A 17,985-nucleotide genomic window follows, 5' to 3' on the forward strand; every position below is an offset into this window, starting at 1 on the left:
TAAAGTAGTATGAGAGATTCATCACAACTGATTTGAGAGGTAAATCCTCCAATTTTGAATTCAATTACTTTTTCGTAAAGATATCTTCAATAACCACCGAATATCTATAATAGTAATCTTATTATGAATCCAACTAATATTATTACATGAAAGCACTTGATACTAGATAAAACTATATACATTTTTAATAATATTAACCACATGTATCAAAAACTATATACATTTTTAATAATATTAACCACAAAAATACATTTCTAGGAAAATAATGAATCGAGTGATTCTATTGAAATAAATTCTCACAAAAAAAAAAAAAAAAAACATTTGTTGACAAGACTACGAAAACCTCTGACATAAACAAACTTATTATTATCTTACATAAAAAAAACCTCATTATTAATAATAATTAAAAAATATAACACACATATATTTCCTTCAGAGTATAGAGCTACATGTGATACCTAATTTCAATGCAAGATTACCTTATTATTAATAATAATTAAAAAGTATACCACATAGACTAGATTTTCATATAACCACACTAGATTTTCCTTTCGGAGTATAAAGCGACATGTGATACCTAAATTCACATGGTAAAATTCCACCAAAAAATTGTAAAGAAACTTATGACAACAAGTAATGGCAACTTAACTAGACCAACTTACACTAAGTGGCTTTTTCTTTTCTCTCTGAAAGTTGATGGGGTTAAAGTTGATGTGTGGAGTACTGGACACCTTATCAACACAAGTGGGTTGAATGTGTCTGTGCTGCTGAGGAATTTATAGAATAGATGCTTGGAACAAGACTGAGATCATAGGCCTTTTGCTGCAGATTGCTATCATCACCTTCTTCAGTTGTAGTCTTCCCTGCCTAATTAGTAAGATTAGACATTGCCAACCATGGTCAATTCTTAGTCCTATGTATCCCATTATTACTATTCATAGGATGCAGAATCACATGATTATTGAATGTTGTATTATCATAAAATTTGATATATCTAACAAAGAACTTGTTTCAGATTATACACAAGGAAGACACCCCTTCCTAGAATGCCATTAGTTCACAATGGCAATCTCATGTAAACATGCTGCAATGTTCATAACATTAAGCTACATATCATAGCCTTGACACTCGATTTTAATGGAAATAAGCATATTTCCATGTTGTTCCTTGATAGGGGGGACTTTTAAAAATGGGTGTTCTAATTTGTAGCTTTGATATAATTCGATTTTTAATTCGATGAACTGCATGCTTATTCTGTTAAAATAGAAATGATGTGTTTCACAGTTTGGTGTATGCCACGCTAGAGAAATTGAAACAACAACTCTCTCCCTTTTTTTGATTCAAATAAATTATATATAAAGAAAGCTTTATCTTTATATTAAACAGTATTGAATGTTAATGACCCTGTAGTGAAAGGCAAAGCACAAAAAGGGTAGATGATATTTAATGCTTAGTGTATCAAACAGTAATGAATGTTAAAGACCCTGTAGTGAAAGGAAAAGCACAAAAATTAATTGAGGACTCAATTTTCCATAATGCCAAAGTGAAATTTACCCATGTAGAAGGCCCCACACAGTTGGAAATCATATAATAACTAAAAAAACTAATAACCTGAATGACTTGAATACAAACATCCCATGTAAGACTAGTGATAGAACAACCCAAAGTGCACCAAGACATTTTCAATTCATTTGGAGACGATTTCTGCAGTCTCATGAAAGAAAAAACGTTTTGAAGTTGGCCCCCATTTCTAACATTGAACATAACTGGAGATGAATAGCCAAAAGAGAGCAGCTCGATGCACCCTTTAAAAATTTCACTTTGTTTTCCATTTTTCTCCATTATATCGTATAGACATGTTATTCTCAATTCAAAAAATGATTCATCGCCAGTGCCATAGCAAAATCTCACTGTTTCAATCCACTCCAAACTTATTTCATCAATTATAGAGGTTTACACAGATATGCATCTTATGATAGAAGAGAAAAAGGCTCTGCTAGGTACTGGAAACTTTAGATTCAATCTCAGAGAGAACAAGTAGAAGGAAAAAATAAAATCCAAAGCTACAACATCGCCATATAAGTGGGGAAAGGGAAAAGAAAAGTGATACAATGAATCTGGTTCTTCCTCAATTGAAAGAAACTATGAAATTACAAATATGTAATGTAGGAATACTCTAATTATCATCCAGAATCCAACTTAAACTCTATCCACTAATTCCTCCAAGAAAGCTTTCCAGCAACTAATAAAAAGACGAATGTAAGAATAAGCCAACTGTCAACAACCATATAGGTAAGGCAGGTCTACCCTTCCCTAAGTGCAGGTGCCGAATAGAATTGCGAGCTTTTGCCATTAAGTCTAGCAACCTTATTAGATCCTTTGAGGGCAGTGACTAGGCCAAGAGTACCCTAGGTGACTAGGCCACTATGACCTTGTCATAAACATTCAGGCTGTAATTGAGACCAAAAGGGATTTAGGAGTGTTGCATACTACATTGAGAGAGCTTTAGGTCACCAGGTCATTATGAACCTAATCGTAAATAGGCAGATTGTAATTGATCAAGAATTGTCGCATAAAATATTACATTTGTTGAGCCCCGAGGTTTACCAACTCACGCTCAAACAATAAATGGGTATGGAAAAAAATTTGAAATAACTAATTTGAGGATGTTCTAGTTCAATTTTTCGTTGAAATATTTTTCCCGACACTATTGGAAAAACAATAAATGTAAACCAATCAAAATGTCCATATCCAAAAGAGTGAAAGAATATGAAGATGAAGTGTGGGTTTAATGAAAAAACCGCTCTTTTCCTCAAACCTGCTCTTAAGGGCTGTAAGAAATCATTCTGAAGCAGTGCATGGACAAGCAAAAATTAAATCAATCCACAGATGCACCAATAAATGAAAAAAATAATACATAGTGAAAGGAATTGGAAAAATGTTTTAAAAAAGATAAGAAGAAAGCCAATTTAAAAATAAATCAATAAAATAAAATAACCCCAAAAAGCAGTTTTCAGAGTGCATGAGAACTTACCCTCTCAAGTTCATCCTGGATTTCCTGCAGCTTTTCAAAGGAGAGAACAAGCTCACCATCTATGTGCTCTTCCTCTTCCCCTTTTGATCTCTTGGACTTGTCCATCCTGCCCAGTCCTTCTAACCCAAAAGTCCTAAAAATCCAATAGAGTCGAAGGCACAGGTAGAGTGGCGGAGAGGGAATGGTCCTAGCATTCATTATTACCTCCAAAAACATTGCACGCTCCATCTTGCCATCCTCAATGAAGAAAACTTCCAAAGCTTAAAATTTAGATCCTATCATTCATTATTACGTCCAGAAATGTTGCACGCTCCATCCTGCCATCCTCAATGAAGAAAAATTCAAATGAAATATTATCATTAAAATACCAAACAAGTTGTTGATTATTTTTTACTTCCACCTACAAAAGAGCGTTTGCCAGTCTAGGAGATATGTTTTGAAATAGTACCATTGGTAGCAGTGTGTGTGCTGAGCTACCAGGCTGCAATGGTGGCACCTAATTTACCAGGAACAAAACTTAGGAAAAGGACTCAAAATAGATGTGCATGTACATCCTATTAAAATAGTAATATTTACAGTAAATAGAACTAATATATCAACTATTTTCACATTTTATGAACTGCACCTGTAGAGGTCCAGCAGCTGCAAGACCAAAAGAGTTATTCTAAAGCTTCACGCTGTAAAAAAATTGACCATCACGCCATATAAGTTTCCCATTGATCTGAAGGCCTTGACATACTGATGTTGCAATTAAAACACACAATGGAGGCATGCACAAAGCATTAACCAAATATCAAAAGTTGCTTTAATCAGGTTGATGATTATCATAGTAAATACAATTCACATCTAACAACAATAAAGCCAATTTTTTCCATTTGTTATTTACAAAATGAAATGGAATTGACTATCTAATACACACCCAGAGCCTGTTACTCACTAATCTCTAGGGACAAGTGCATTGCCTAAACCTATCAAATAAACAAGAAGATCTAGTACAGGAGGTGGAGTTGCTGCTATGGGTACTGCTTTTGATTGAACATTGGGACCTCTGGCAGGTGAAACATTGATTTCTGTCTCAGTGGCTGATAATTGTTCATATGGAAGGTAACAGTTTACTTGCGATTTTGGAGGTAATAAGGTACATTGGGAGGTAACAAGGTACAAGGTGGTGGGCTCCAGTATTGTAGCAATAATGCTAGAACTCCTAGGGCTTCCTATCTCTAATTTTATCAACCCGGTAGTTCGTACAAACTTGGAAGAGACGGTGCTGTATGCACAAGTACTAGCTCTTGTCGCAGCTATCACTTGGTCAGCTGGCACAAGTCCACTAGGGCTCAAGCCAACTTCTATATGCTCTCAGAAGAAGCTTTATGAGTGATGGACGAAAGCTATCTCGAAGAAAGTTAACCTATTGTGAAAAAAGGAAACTGAAAGCCAACAAAGCATAGAAACCCTAGTAAACCCTAATCTGACTAGTCTAACCTCTATGATGCAAAAATGTAAATGAAACTTCTACCAATGATGCCATTACTTCTAGTAAGTGGAAATGCATGAATCTAAGCTACTTGCATCTGGAAAGACATGTTTTTGTATTTTTTCTTAAGTGGATGGAGTGATTGTGATTTTGTTCTTATTAGGGTTTGGTTGTGCAGAGGTGGTGCAGAGGGAAGGAAAGCTTGGGAAAGGTCAGGGAGGCTAGGAAAGGTCCCAAGGGATCCTTAGCATTAGTCCACAAAGGTTCCTCACGTTCAGATGCTCAGCAACCGAGTGTGTGGGCTCCTACAGGATGTCTGCAGGGGATCCTACAGGAAACTCAGGAATTTCTACAGGAAGTCTATTAATTTCTACAGGATGTCCTACCGTGGGAGTTTTGGGTGATGGTGAAGTGATGGAATGGTATGGGGGGATATGTAGGGTGGAGATGAAGCTGGTGATGGCTCAGGAGTAGAGAAATAGGACGGAGAACGAGTGCATGAAGTTGGTTGGTCGATGGAAGGCTAGAACAACGAAAGGTCAAGAAAATGAAGTTACGTGGGGAATGGAGGTGTTGGGAGATAACCGAGCTAAACAGAGGTCAAGGATGTGGCTTTGGGCATGGTCAAGATGAAGAAGAGGGAAATGGAATGATGAAGAGCAGTGTAAATAAAACAAATTGCTTATGACTGTCACCAAAAACGAGAATTCATTAACCTATGCTACCTGTGCTATGAACTCAACGAACAGCAATGTAAATCGTGAAGAGAAGTGTGCATGAAGCTGTGATGAAGGCGTATGGTTCAAGAGTGAAGTGCATGGAAAGATCTATCATGACAGTGACTGTGTTGCAGCATGCATAAAGGTAAAAGACTGCGTTTTTTTGGTGTTTGGTGGAGACTGCACCCCAATCTCCAAACAGAGATGGCAGTGGGATCTCTCTCAACCTTTTTCTTGGAGCTCCAATGAATTATCAATCTCCTATTCTAGCTAAACAACTGAAAGCAATTTAACCATAAATTAAACTCACTCAATCTCATAAAAACTAAATCAGCAGACTGTAATTTTGAATTGCATGTTAAAGCAAAGAAACAAATTGCTGGAACAAAAGGCAAATAACATTACAAAACAGAGGAGACCTATTGCTCTCAGGTTGGGCCCTAACCTGAGAGCTATAGCTCCCTTAAAATCTCAGAACTAGATCCAAATCTGCTTGCCTTTATTCATAATCAAAAGTCTAATGTCATGCCAAAACTGGCTTACAAAGAGCAAAAACCAAATTGACTAACTAGCTGCTACAAAATGACTAACCACTAGCTACAAAAATGACTACCAACTAGCTAACCAAATTGACTAACTACTAGCTAACCAAAATGAGGCCCCAAGCCTTCTTATTTATACAATTTGAGGACCCAACAGTCCTGCTAAAAGTTAGGGACTTGGCTGCCCAAGACTTGGAGTTAACAGCAGTCCTACTTGACTTGCTTGGCTACCCTTCTGCTGATTGATTCGGTGGCCCTTGAACTCCGAGCTGATGGTGGAGAATTCGAGGTAAGGGCCCATAAATGAGGGGGACACCTTCCTACAAATCCTCTAGCTTGTTCTCCCACGAATTTGGCTGCCAAGTGCTCATTAAGACCTTCCATTTTGTCTCCAAGTTGACCAAAAAGGCTACACAAAGCACCCATTAGACTTGTTGACATAATGACTAACCAAATTCACTCTATTAACATAAAAATAATCAAAAACATGCAATAAACAAATGAGAATGGTGGACTAAGCCAAATTAGGAGGTTGAATGAGCCCAAATAATTGTACATTTTTGGGGCTCATCATCACCCCCCTACTGAAAGTGTTGCTCATCCTCTGAGCAACCAAATCTCTCCCCTTGTCTTTGATGGCCCTTGTGAATTCCTTGGCTAGCATCTCGGCCGATTTCTCCTTTGGCTTCCCGCTTTTCAAACTTTCCTGTAAAAACTGTTCGCTGGCTTCCTGTAGAAACAGTCCTCTGTCTTCCTGTAGAACCAATTTCACTGATTTTACTTGCTTGGCTGGGGGTGCCTTCTCCTTGAACTGCGCTGCCTGAAAGCTGACGAATCCAACGCAAATGGCAAATCTAATGTATTATAAAAGCACACACGTACAATGAACTGCTCGAGAATAGATATTGCATGCCAAAGCTAGATGGGAAAAAGTGTTTCCAGGCCTTTAAATCACTGTTTTTCCATTGGTTAACCTTGATTCACGTTTCTGTTCCTGACATGATAATACTTTCCGACTGCGGAAGCTTTCTTTTCTTCATAAAATGCTTACTGCGATAGCAAATATGGGAATAATAACAGATTTGTATCCCAAATCCAACCCAAATATAAAATTAGTTGCTGCTCCAGTCCTGCATGAATCGGCATCATCTGGGACAGGGCTGTAAGCATTACTAGTGTAGTACTCAGTGACAAAACCAATAACAAGGCCAGCACCATAGAAGAAAAGCTCCCAGTTCTTTACAACCTTCTGGGCACCAAAATTGAAGATAGTGAAGGATGAAGGCAATGCAACTAGGCTTACAGCAGCAATGCCAATAGTCATCACTACTGTGGAGATAATAAGTTGCTTTCTCAATGCAGGCTCAATTTCCTTCACAGCCTTGATCTCAAATATGTTAGTTGCAAACAGAGTTGTGATTAAGCAAGCAATGATACCCATTGAACTAATAAGCAAGGGATAACACATGGCAGTAAGATCATGAGAGTTTCCAAATGATGATATGGATGCAACAACCAGAGCTGCATAGGAAGATTCAACATAGGACCCAAATAGATCTGATCCCATACCAGCGATATCTCCAACATTGTCACCAACATTATCAGCAATGACAGCTGGGTTGCGTGGATCGTCTTCAGGAATGTTCCTCTCAACCTTGCCAACAAGATCAGCACCTACATCTGCTGCTTTGTTGTAAATACCACCACCTACTCTGCCAAACAGAGCCATGGAAGAACCACCAAGACCATATTTGAGGAACCTTAGGCCTCTCTGCTCTTAGAAGACTCTGCTGCGCTTTCCTGTAGAAGACCCCACCCGTTTCCTGTAGAACGTGATTCTGCCTTTGAGTGAGCCCGATGCACGAGTGAAATTCGAGCCAGGTAGAAAACTCAGCGGAGGACGATAGGTTAAGTCGATTGTGGAAGCAGAGGATGTATACTTCGAGTTAAACATGATGCAAGTGCAAGTTGACCAACCACTGAGCGCTCAGATTTCTGCATGATTTTTGGAGTGAGGTGGCAGAGACATGTGTTGGCCATGCAGACAGTTAGGCTATCGTGAACTACATGTTCTACTTATGAACTGTATGTTTTCTTCTTGATCCGTTGCACTGGAGTTCAAGCAGCTGACACTAACTGTTTTTTTTCCACGTGAATGACTGATCATGCTACGTGACTTGCTAGAGAACTGGACATCAAGTGAACCTTCCTAAATTCGTGGCTTAATTCCATCACTCCATTCGTTCATGCAGTTCTTGAATTAGATTCATGCAATAGAGGAATAGGTTTTGTCACGTACCTGAAGCCAAACGGCTGCTTGTGAAGCTTCTTGCTGCTACATGCTTGGATCCTTTGATTGCATGAGGCTTGGCTAATGATTTTTTATTTCTTTTCCTTGTGCAGGTGTCCTCTGGCCGGATCTAAGCTGCATGCAATCGTTTCCTCGTTCAACTCTGCCCGTTCAAGTTGCTGCTGCTGCATGGTCACAAAACCAGAACTTCTTTTTGCCATTTCTCCCAAACGGTAGATCGGATTAATCTGAAACTCGGGGAGCATGTTCTTACCATTATTATGCATCTCCCATAGCAAATTCGTGATCAATGGATGCACGGATTTCGAGAAAAATGGAAAATGGCTGAAGATTTCAGAGCTCGATTTCTCGGAAAATGTGCATCGGAATCGGCTGAAACTGTTTGGGTAGGCTACTATCACCCATGTGCATCTCCCCATGAAATAGGTTTTAAAACGGATGCACAGATATGGAGAAAATGCAAAAATGGCTGATGGTGATGGAGGCTGATTTCTCGGAAACCGTGCACCGGAAATGCATGAAACTGCTCAGGCATGTTGTCATCAACCTTGTACAATTCCCCATAAAATGGTTTGTCAAATGGATGCATGGTTTTCAAGTTATGGCAAAAAAAAATTTGGTTCTATGGATTTTTGCCTCAAGGCACATTGCATTTTGGTTGCATGGGATGACAAAATGACTTTTTGATGTGATGCAGGTATGGAGATGATGGAGGAGGAGTTGGAAGATTGCATGAGGGCTTCTGAACCCTTGAGGAAGAAACCATGCTTGCCAAACCACTTTTTGAAATGCATGCCTAGTTTCCCACAATTTCTACAGGAAGTTCCTGTAGAAGTACAATGAGAAGCACAAGGAGGTGGAAAAATGATGGAGAAAGGCAAGGGATGGACACACAAGTGCTTGTAGGCCTAATCAACAGATTCCCACCATTAGATTCACTTTTGAAATTGGATTTGGCTCGTCCAAAGGTTCTACATGATGTTTCCTGTAGAAATACAGAGCTTCCTGTAGAAGGCACAAGAAAGATTACTTTGACCTTGATTTGAGTGCTCCTCCTGTCATGAAACATCCTTCTTGCAACCTGCAATGTCATTGCTGCAACATGAAATTATTCAATGGAGATTAGCTTTTATTTTTCTTTTTCTTTTTTCTCTTTTTTTTTTGAAAAACAACTAGGGCGCCTCATGGAGGTTTTCACCCTAATTGCCTGCCCTGGGCGCCTCCAAGGGAGGTTTTCACCCAGAGATCTTATTCTCTTTTCTCTTTTTCCAACCCATTGACCGCCTCATGGAGGTTTTCAATCAATGAGCCAATCTAAGGCGCCTCCGAGGAGGTTTTCACCTTAGATTTTTATTTTTTCTTCTTATTTTCATTTTTTTCTCTTTTTTTCTTTTTTTTTTTCTCTACCCTACCCTACTTGAAAAACAAAATCATTTTCAAGTATAAGAATACTTCCAATGGAGCCATGTGCACATCGAGATTAGAGAAAAAATGATGTGAAGGCTCGAAATGCATGATTGGACAAGGATCCAGATCTCAGAGACCAAATGATCTGGCGTTGAAGGGATCAAACAAAGCTGAGGAAGAAAGTACTGCTGCAACTTAGTGACCTTCTGAAACCATATCTCAATATAGCTTTGATATCCTTGGTTCTTTTGCTGATCTGGATCATTCTTCATGTCACCTTCTATCATGACCTTCTGATCTTCCTCTTTTTGTTGATCTTTCTCTTGAGTACATGGAGGATCTGATGATAACCATGAGGGAACTCTCTTGATCTCTGATTCTGATCTCTTCTCTTCATCAAGTGCAGCCCATGGTTCTTTGATCTCCTCTTTTGAATCTTCTTTTGCTGGATGTGATCCTTCAATGATTTCAAGATGATCTCTTTTGTGCAATGCTTTTCCTGAGCTATGGTGAAGATCATTGAGCTCACGAGGAATCATTTGCACATGTTGTGCCTCAGATTTGCAATGGGGTTGAGCTGCTCCATTGTATGGCTTTGGAAATGGTACGGGTAGTTGAGTGGAGGTGTGAAATTGAGATGGAGATGGATGGCATTGTGGTTGGGTAGGCATTTGAGGTTGCCTTGGTGGAGGAGGAGGCGATGGTTGTGGATGAGCGGGTGGTGGAGGAAAATGAGCGGGATGAGAGTTGTACTGGGGCCTCCACTCCTGATAAGGTGCATTCCACTAAGGCTATGGCTGAGCATAAGAGTGAAATGAATGAGCAGCTAGTTGGGCGTAATATGGATCTGTGAAGGAACAAGGAGGAGGTGTGAACCAGGAAGGATGAGTAGGGGGACCCCAAGAAGGCATGAAAGTGGCTTGATAGGGGTCATAATAGGTCTCAGATGTCCCTTGCAGTTCCTGCTGGTAAGGTCTAGGTCCATGTGGCCTCCTTTGGTTCATATCATGGAGTGGTTCAGTGGCTCCTTTGGCTCTCTGATATGCAACTTTAAGTCCAGGCAAGGAAGGGCACTGATTTGTAGGATGGTATTCTTCACAGATGAAACACACTTCTAGGGAGTGCATTGGACATTCGTTCCTAGGACGCTTTCTAGTGCACCTAGGACAAAAAATGGCCAAAGCCCTCTTGGCTTCTTCTTGCCTCTTTTGGATCCACAAGGTATCTAGTTGCATGGCAAGAAACTGCCTCATATCACTCTTGAAATCTTCGATCTGACTTTCAAATTCATCTTTGGACAAGGTACTGCTCCAAACATTTCTGCTTGTAGCCATTTGCTTCAGAGGAATGTTTCTTTCTTCTTCTCCCCTAGAGGTTCTTTAAATATACCTTGATGTCCATCCAGGGGTTCTTCTTAGTCACAGCCATCGAAGAAGAGAGAAGGTTGGCTGTGTGAGGCAATGGGGGGTGTTGTGAAATCATCTTTCTAACTTATCTCTACTCCTACAAGGCATGAAATGAAATCTTTTTGGTTGATTTTTGCATTTTTCTTCTTGTACCTACAAAACTAAAATAGGTTGAACTGCAACTAACTATCTTGCTGAAATGAAAATGCGGAATTCAAATGAAAGCAGGAAAGGACTAATCTATTTTGCTCAAATGAAATTGCAGGAATGAAATGCTAGGCTACGCTTGTGAAATGCTAATCTACGCTTGCAGAAATGAAATTACGGAATTGAAATGCTAATCTACGCTTGCAGAAATGAAATTGCGGAATTGAAATGCTAATCTACGCTTGTAGAAATGAAATTGCGGAATTGAAATGCTAATCTATGAAAGCAAGAAATGCTAATCTACTTTTGCATAAATGAAATTGCATAATGGAAATGAAATAAACTACTTAGCAGAAGGTTGTAGTAGAAAATAGAAGAATAGCAACAATCACCAATACTCTGCCGCTTCCCCGGCAATGGTGCCAAAAAGATGGTGGGCTCTAGTATTGTAGCAATAATGCTACAACTCCTGGGGCTTCCTATCTCTAATTTTATCAACCCGGTAGTTCGTACAAACTTGGAAGCAACGGTGCTGTATGCACAAGTACTAGCTCTTGTCGCAGCTGTCACTTGGTCAGCTGGCACAAGTCCGCTAGGGCTCAATCCAACTTCTATATGCTCTCAGAAGAAGCTTTATGAGTGATGGATGAAAGCTATCTCGAAGAAAGTTAACCTATTGTGCAAAAAGGAAACTGAAAGCCAACAAAGCATAGAAACCCTAGTAAACCCTAATCTGACTAGTCTAACCTCTATGATGCAAAAATGTAAATGAAACTTCTACCAATGATGCCATTACTTCTAGTAAGTGGAAATGAATGAATCTAAGCTACTTGCATCTAGAAAGACATGTTTTTGTATTTTTTCTTAAGTGGATGGAGTGATTGTGATTTTGTTCTTATTAGGGTTTGGTTGTGCAGAGGTGGTGCAGAGGGAAGGAAAGCTTGGGAAAGGTCAGGGAGGATAGGAAAGGTCCCAAGGGATCCTTAGCATCAGTCCACAGAGGTTCCTCACGTTCAGATGCTCAGAAACCGAGTGTGTGGGCTCCTACAGGATGTCTGCAGGGGATCCTACAGGAAACTCAGCAATTTCTACAGGAAGTCTATTAATTTCTACAGGATGTCCTACCGTGGGAGTTTTGGGTGATGGTGAAGTGATGGAATGGTATGGGGGGATATTTAGGGTGGAGATGAAGCTGGTGATGGCTCAGGAGTAGAGAAATAGGACGGAGAACGAGTCCATGAAGTTGGCTGGTGGATGGAAGGCTAGAACAACGAAAGGTCAAGAAAATGAAGTTACGTGGGGAATGGAGGTGTTGGGAGATAACCGAGCTAAACAGAGGTCAAGGATGTGGCTTTGGGCGTGGTCAAGATAAAGAATAAGGAAATGGAATGATGAAGAGTAGTGTAAATAAAACAAATTGCTTATGACTGTCACCAAAAACGAGAATTCATTAACCTATGCTACCTGTGCTATGAACTCAACGAACATCAATGTAAATCGTGAAGAGAAGTGTGCATGAAGCTGTGATGAAGGCGTATGGTTCAAGAGTGAAGTGCATGGAAAGATCTATCATGACAGTGACTATGTTGCAGCGTGCATAAAGGTAAAAGACTGCGTTTTTTTGGTGGTTGGTGGAGACTGCACCCCAATCTCCAAACAGAGATGGCAGTGGGATCTCTCTCAACCTTTTTCTTGGAGCTCCAATGAATTATCAATCTCCTATTCTAGCTAAACAACTGAAAGCAATTTAACCATAAATTAAACTCACTCAATCTCATAAAAACTAAATCAGCAGACTGTAATTTCGAATTGCATGTTAAAGCAAAGAAACAAAGTGCTGGAATAAAAGGCAAATAACATTACAAAACAGAGGAGATCTATTGCTCTTAGGTTGGACCCTAACCTGGGAGCTATAGCTCCCTTAAAAGCTCAGAACTAGATCCAAATCTGCTTGCCTTTATTCATAATCAAAAGTCTAATGTCATGCCAAAACTGGCTTACAAAGAGCAAAAACCAAATTGACTAACTAGCTGCTACAAAATGACTAACCACTAGCTACAAAAATGACTACCAACTAGCTAACCAAATTGACTAACTACTAGCTAACCAAATTGACTAACTACTAGCTAACCAAAATGAGGCCCCAAGCCTTCTTATTTATACAATTTGAGGACCCAACAGTCCTCCTAAAAGTTAGGGACTTGGCTGCCCAAGACTTGGAGTTAACAGCAGTCCTACTTGACTTGCTTGGCTGCCCTTGTGCTGATTGATTTGGTGGCCCTTGAACTTCGAGCTGATGGTGGAGAATTCGAGGTAAGGGCCCATAAACGAGGGGGAGACCTTCCTACAAATCCTCTAGCTTGTTCTCCCACGAATTTGGCTGCCAAGTGCTCATTAAGACCTTCCATTTTGTCTCCAAGTTGACCAAAAAGGCTACACAAAGCACCCATTAGACTTGTTGGCATAATGACTAACCAAATTCACTCTATTAACATAAAAATAATCAAAAACATGCAATAAACAAATGAGAATGGTGGACTAAGCCAAATTAGGAGGTTGAATGAGCCCAAATAATTGTACATTTTTGGGGCTCATCACAAGGTACATATGGAAAGACATATGGGAGGTAACTTGTACAGGTATAAAAAGTGCTTAAAAGAATATATGTGTGCTCTGACTTCTCAGCAACATCAAGGAAAGACTTAATTTCAAAAATAAACTCTTTAATGATCTTTGTACCTATTACTTACCACTTCAGATAGAAGTGTTGGGCGTGACAATTGCCCAAAAAACATATTATTATTAGACATATTTGAAGAAAACTACTTGAACTAAGCATAAAATATAATACTTATACTAGAAAAAACTATACAAATGCAAACATCTCAAACAATAATAGATGAACTTAATCCTTTTCATTGAAATAACTTACCACTTCTCTGGTATCCATTTTAGAATCCAAACTAAATCCCAAAGCTTAAAATACTAGCCATTCTTGAACTTCTTTCCTTCTCATTCTCTAGCTCAAAAAGGTGAGCCCCATGCTTGTGATCATAGGGCATAATAGAAATGGCATCCAACAATCCAGATGATGCCAACAGCTGCAAATCCTTTTATACTAAGTATTTATTGTAGCTTTCCTAGAGGATATAAAGCTTGTACCATGCATAAGCATGATACAAACGACTTTCTAATATCTAAAATATCTTTGTTAACTTTGAATAGTAGATTGTCGTCATTTGAGGTTTAGGAATATTCTTGACCATACACAAGGCCATGAATATCTTCTATAGAGTCAAAAGCTTCCTACATATCATATGCCATCTATCATAAGAAATAGTATAAGGCAAAAATATATTAAAAATAAAAATAATTTAGCTCACAGATTCTATAGTAGGTTCATGAAACTTCATTCAACCCAAAGCTTCCTCTGCAATAGGGTATTCTCCAATAATTAATTCCTACAATATCAAACTATATCAACCTTACCATCTAGAAAAATATAATCCTATATCTAATTCAATAAATAAAAGTTTAGATTTCTGGCCCCCATTCGATAGTGATACCTTCTTAAAGGTGTGCCAAAAATCTACTCAACATGACATTGTAACTATTTACATCATGGGCAATATGGGTAAACTCCCAACCAAAGATAAATGGTTTCTAGAATATGATTTTTCTACACATTTCCCTCATCCCATTTCACAAAGGCAACCAATAATCCAGATGATGCCATCAGCTACAAATCCTTCTATGCTAAGTATTTATTGTAGCTTTTCTGTAGGATATAGAGCTTGTACCATGCATAAGCATGATACAAATGACTTTCTAATATCCAAAATATCTTTGTTAACTTTGAATAGTAGATTGTCTTCATTTGAGATTTAGGAATCTTCTTGACCATACACAAGGCCGTGAATATCTTCTATAGAGTGAAAAGCTTCCTACATATCATATGCCATCCATCATAAGAAATAGTATAAGGAAAAAATATATTAAAAATAAAAAATTTAGCTCACATATTCTAGAGTAGGTTCATCAAATTTCATTCAACCCAAAGCTTCCTCTGCAATAGGTTATTCTCCAATAATTAATTCCTACAAGCTCAAACTATATCAACCTTCTGATCTAGACAAATATAATCCTATATCTAATTCAATGGACAACATTTTAGATTTCTAGCCCCCATTCGATAATGATACCTTCTTAAGGTGTGCCAAAAATCTACTCAACATGACATTATAACTATTTACATCATGGGCAATATGGATAAGCTCCCAACCAAAGATAAATGTGTTGTGCCTTTTTCCCATAAGCATTTATTAGCATACCATTTTTAGTTGAGAGAATATCTTTTGGATAGTGGGATACAATCTTTAGTTCTTGTGAGGGTGTCCAAAAATCACCCTTGGACAATTGACTGCTAGCATCTTTACAATAGTTTTTGCTCACTGACTTGATACTTGTCTCAGGGGAGTTTTCCTTGAGGGTCTTTTGCCCACCACTTTGCCTTAAGGTAAAATTGTGTATACATTGTTGTACGTAATCTTGATCTTCCATATTATCAATACAAGAAGATATAATCGGCCTCTCTTGCTATTTTTGATTATGTTTTGGATATATGTTACTGTCTCTGTGCCAATGCTGATGGCAAATTGTCTATGTTTGGGTTCTGGAATCTTTTTTCTGTGGATGGGAAGTGTTTGTCTCCCCTGCGCGGGATTAGTCTGCTACTCCACTGGCGCCCCTGCGAGGGTTGGTTTATTTTTGGTCTGGTTAAGTCCTCAGACACTGCAGTCTCAGCTGTTCCAGGCTGCCATTACTTCCAGGCAGCTGGTTCTTTCTGTTTTGTAATGATGTAACTGTTATCTGTTTATGTATATAATAGAATAGTTTTAACGAGAAAAAAAAATACAAGAAGATACAAATCCACCAGTTGAATATGCGATAAGTGCAAAATCGGATAGTTCAAACTATTCACACTTTGTGTTTTCATCAAAGTTGGCTGATGTTGCATGTTCTTCATCAGAATTTGTCCATATTTGTCCATGTTGTTGTATTTTCTTTTTCTACAGTACAACCTTCATCCACACTGCCCCTTGAATGTGATTTCTCCTCATTCATTTCTTCAACCTTATCCTCATTATACATCATACTGGACAATCATCATTCTAGAACAAAACAACCTTTGGATATTATTGGTGAATAATTGTAGTTAATGGGTTCTCATGTAACGATTCCCAATACCAATGGAACAACATATAATTTGAATCACTCAAGTAATGAATCTCAATTTAACAACATTATAATATAATTACATTCTACCATAAATACACATCAAGAATGCTTTGCCTTGTAGATTTCAGCACCCATGTATTCGATGGATTTATGGGAATGAAGGGAAATTGGAAAGCCAATGATCTCCTACAGTTATGTATGGCCTTGTCTAGTACCTATGGCCTCTTAGACAACCAATATTGAGCTCAAACTCACCCCAGCAAATGAAAATAATGCTCAGGGGAGAGGGAAACGACTCTAGTAAGTAAAAATCCACCCAAGAACACTTAAGAACACTCTAGGTAAGGAGAGAGAAATTCTTAACAGTCGTACACAAACCAAATTAGCAACTGCTTGAGGAAATGCAACAACTCTAGAACCGTGGAAGTTGATCTCTAACTCAACAAGAAAGTGGACTATGAGTAACTCAGAGCTAATGTGTTTCATAGAGCATCAATCAATCAAGAGTTTCTGAATGAGGCTAATAGAAATTCAATGGAGAGTTATTTATTTCAGCCATGAGCATAAAGACAGGGAGCACATATAATATAACTAAGGAGTATGAATGATGATAACTCATACACCATAAGTTTATTATATCTTAGGAACATATATTAGATAAGGGCCTAGCACATTGCCTTCATTGTCAAAAGAGAGATGTTCATGTGCAAATTAACCCTCGCTCCATGTGAGACTATTGTAGCATAGCTGCTATGGGAAAATGAAGGAATTGGTCATGGCAGTTAAACACTGAATTGAGCTAGTTTCAGTGTTGTCCAATTAGGGCTATTTCATCTTGTCACAGGAAAAGATTGCAGGACAGTTCAACATTACAAAAGGAACAATGCAGGCATAGCCACTCTTTGTTTAGTTAAGTCAAAGCTCATGGAGAATGATATCAGGGCGTTTTAGCCTATATTCGACCTCTTTTGGGTAGCAACCAAGAAAGCGAAAAAGCTCGAATTCTATAATCCAACGGGAGAAGAAAAACTGAGGATAAAAAGAAGTCTACAACACTTGAAGAAACTAAAATCTGTGACTAAGCTGAATCTCAATCTAAAGCTATCTATTTGTAGCAGCATCTGAATATCTGTGGTAAAGAGTCAAGGGTTTGTTGTAGTAGCCAAAGATCAGTAATAGAAGGAAAAGAGTCTGTAATTGGAAGTCATTGTATTATAATAAGAGACTAAACCTACAATAAGGATAGATATTGAGAAGCTGCTTCTGACTTTGAATAGGAAGAGACTCAACTATTGACCTTGACGTAAAGAGGAGGGCTGACTTGGAGGGACTCTTTGGTGTTTTGTTGGATATCTCATTTTGAATAAATTCAATAAGAGGAGGATTGTTGGGTTTTCCCCTATTGAGAAGTTTTGCCCTACCTTGAAAGCCTAAATCTTTGTGTCTCGTACTTCTTTGTGTTCTTGGAAGAACAATTTGTGTAATTACTTGATGAAAGAGAAATATTAACTAACAAAGAAAAGAATACTTATATAGAAGTTTACTTCCGACTATCAAGGAATATAATGAGGACATAAAATTTGTAAATCTTAAACTTGGCTAGGCCACTGGACCTCCAAAAACCTAACTCATTAAGCCATAAACTAGAAATCTTCTGTGGAACTCCAAAAATAAATGAATTAGAATGAATTATCAACCAAAATCAAG

The 17,985-nt window shown here is 38.4% G+C and overlaps 1 pseudogene; it reads right to left on the bottom strand.

The window, feature by feature from the left end:
- Window positions 1-6,805: 6,805 nt before the first annotated feature.
- LOC149213229 (pyrophosphate-energized vacuolar membrane proton pump 1 pseudogene) lies at window positions 6,806-7,498 on the bottom strand (annotated as a pseudogene).
- Between the last annotated feature and the right edge of the window lie 10,487 nt (window positions 7,499-17,985).

The sequence above is a fragment of the Pinus tabuliformis genome, chromosome 1_1 (assembly GCF_031772625.1).
Source record: "Pinus tabuliformis cultivar Carrire ecotype Pingquan chromosome 1_1, CPIR1, whole genome shotgun sequence".
NCBI lineage: Eukaryota > Viridiplantae > Streptophyta > Pinopsida > Pinales > Pinaceae > Pinus > Pinus tabuliformis.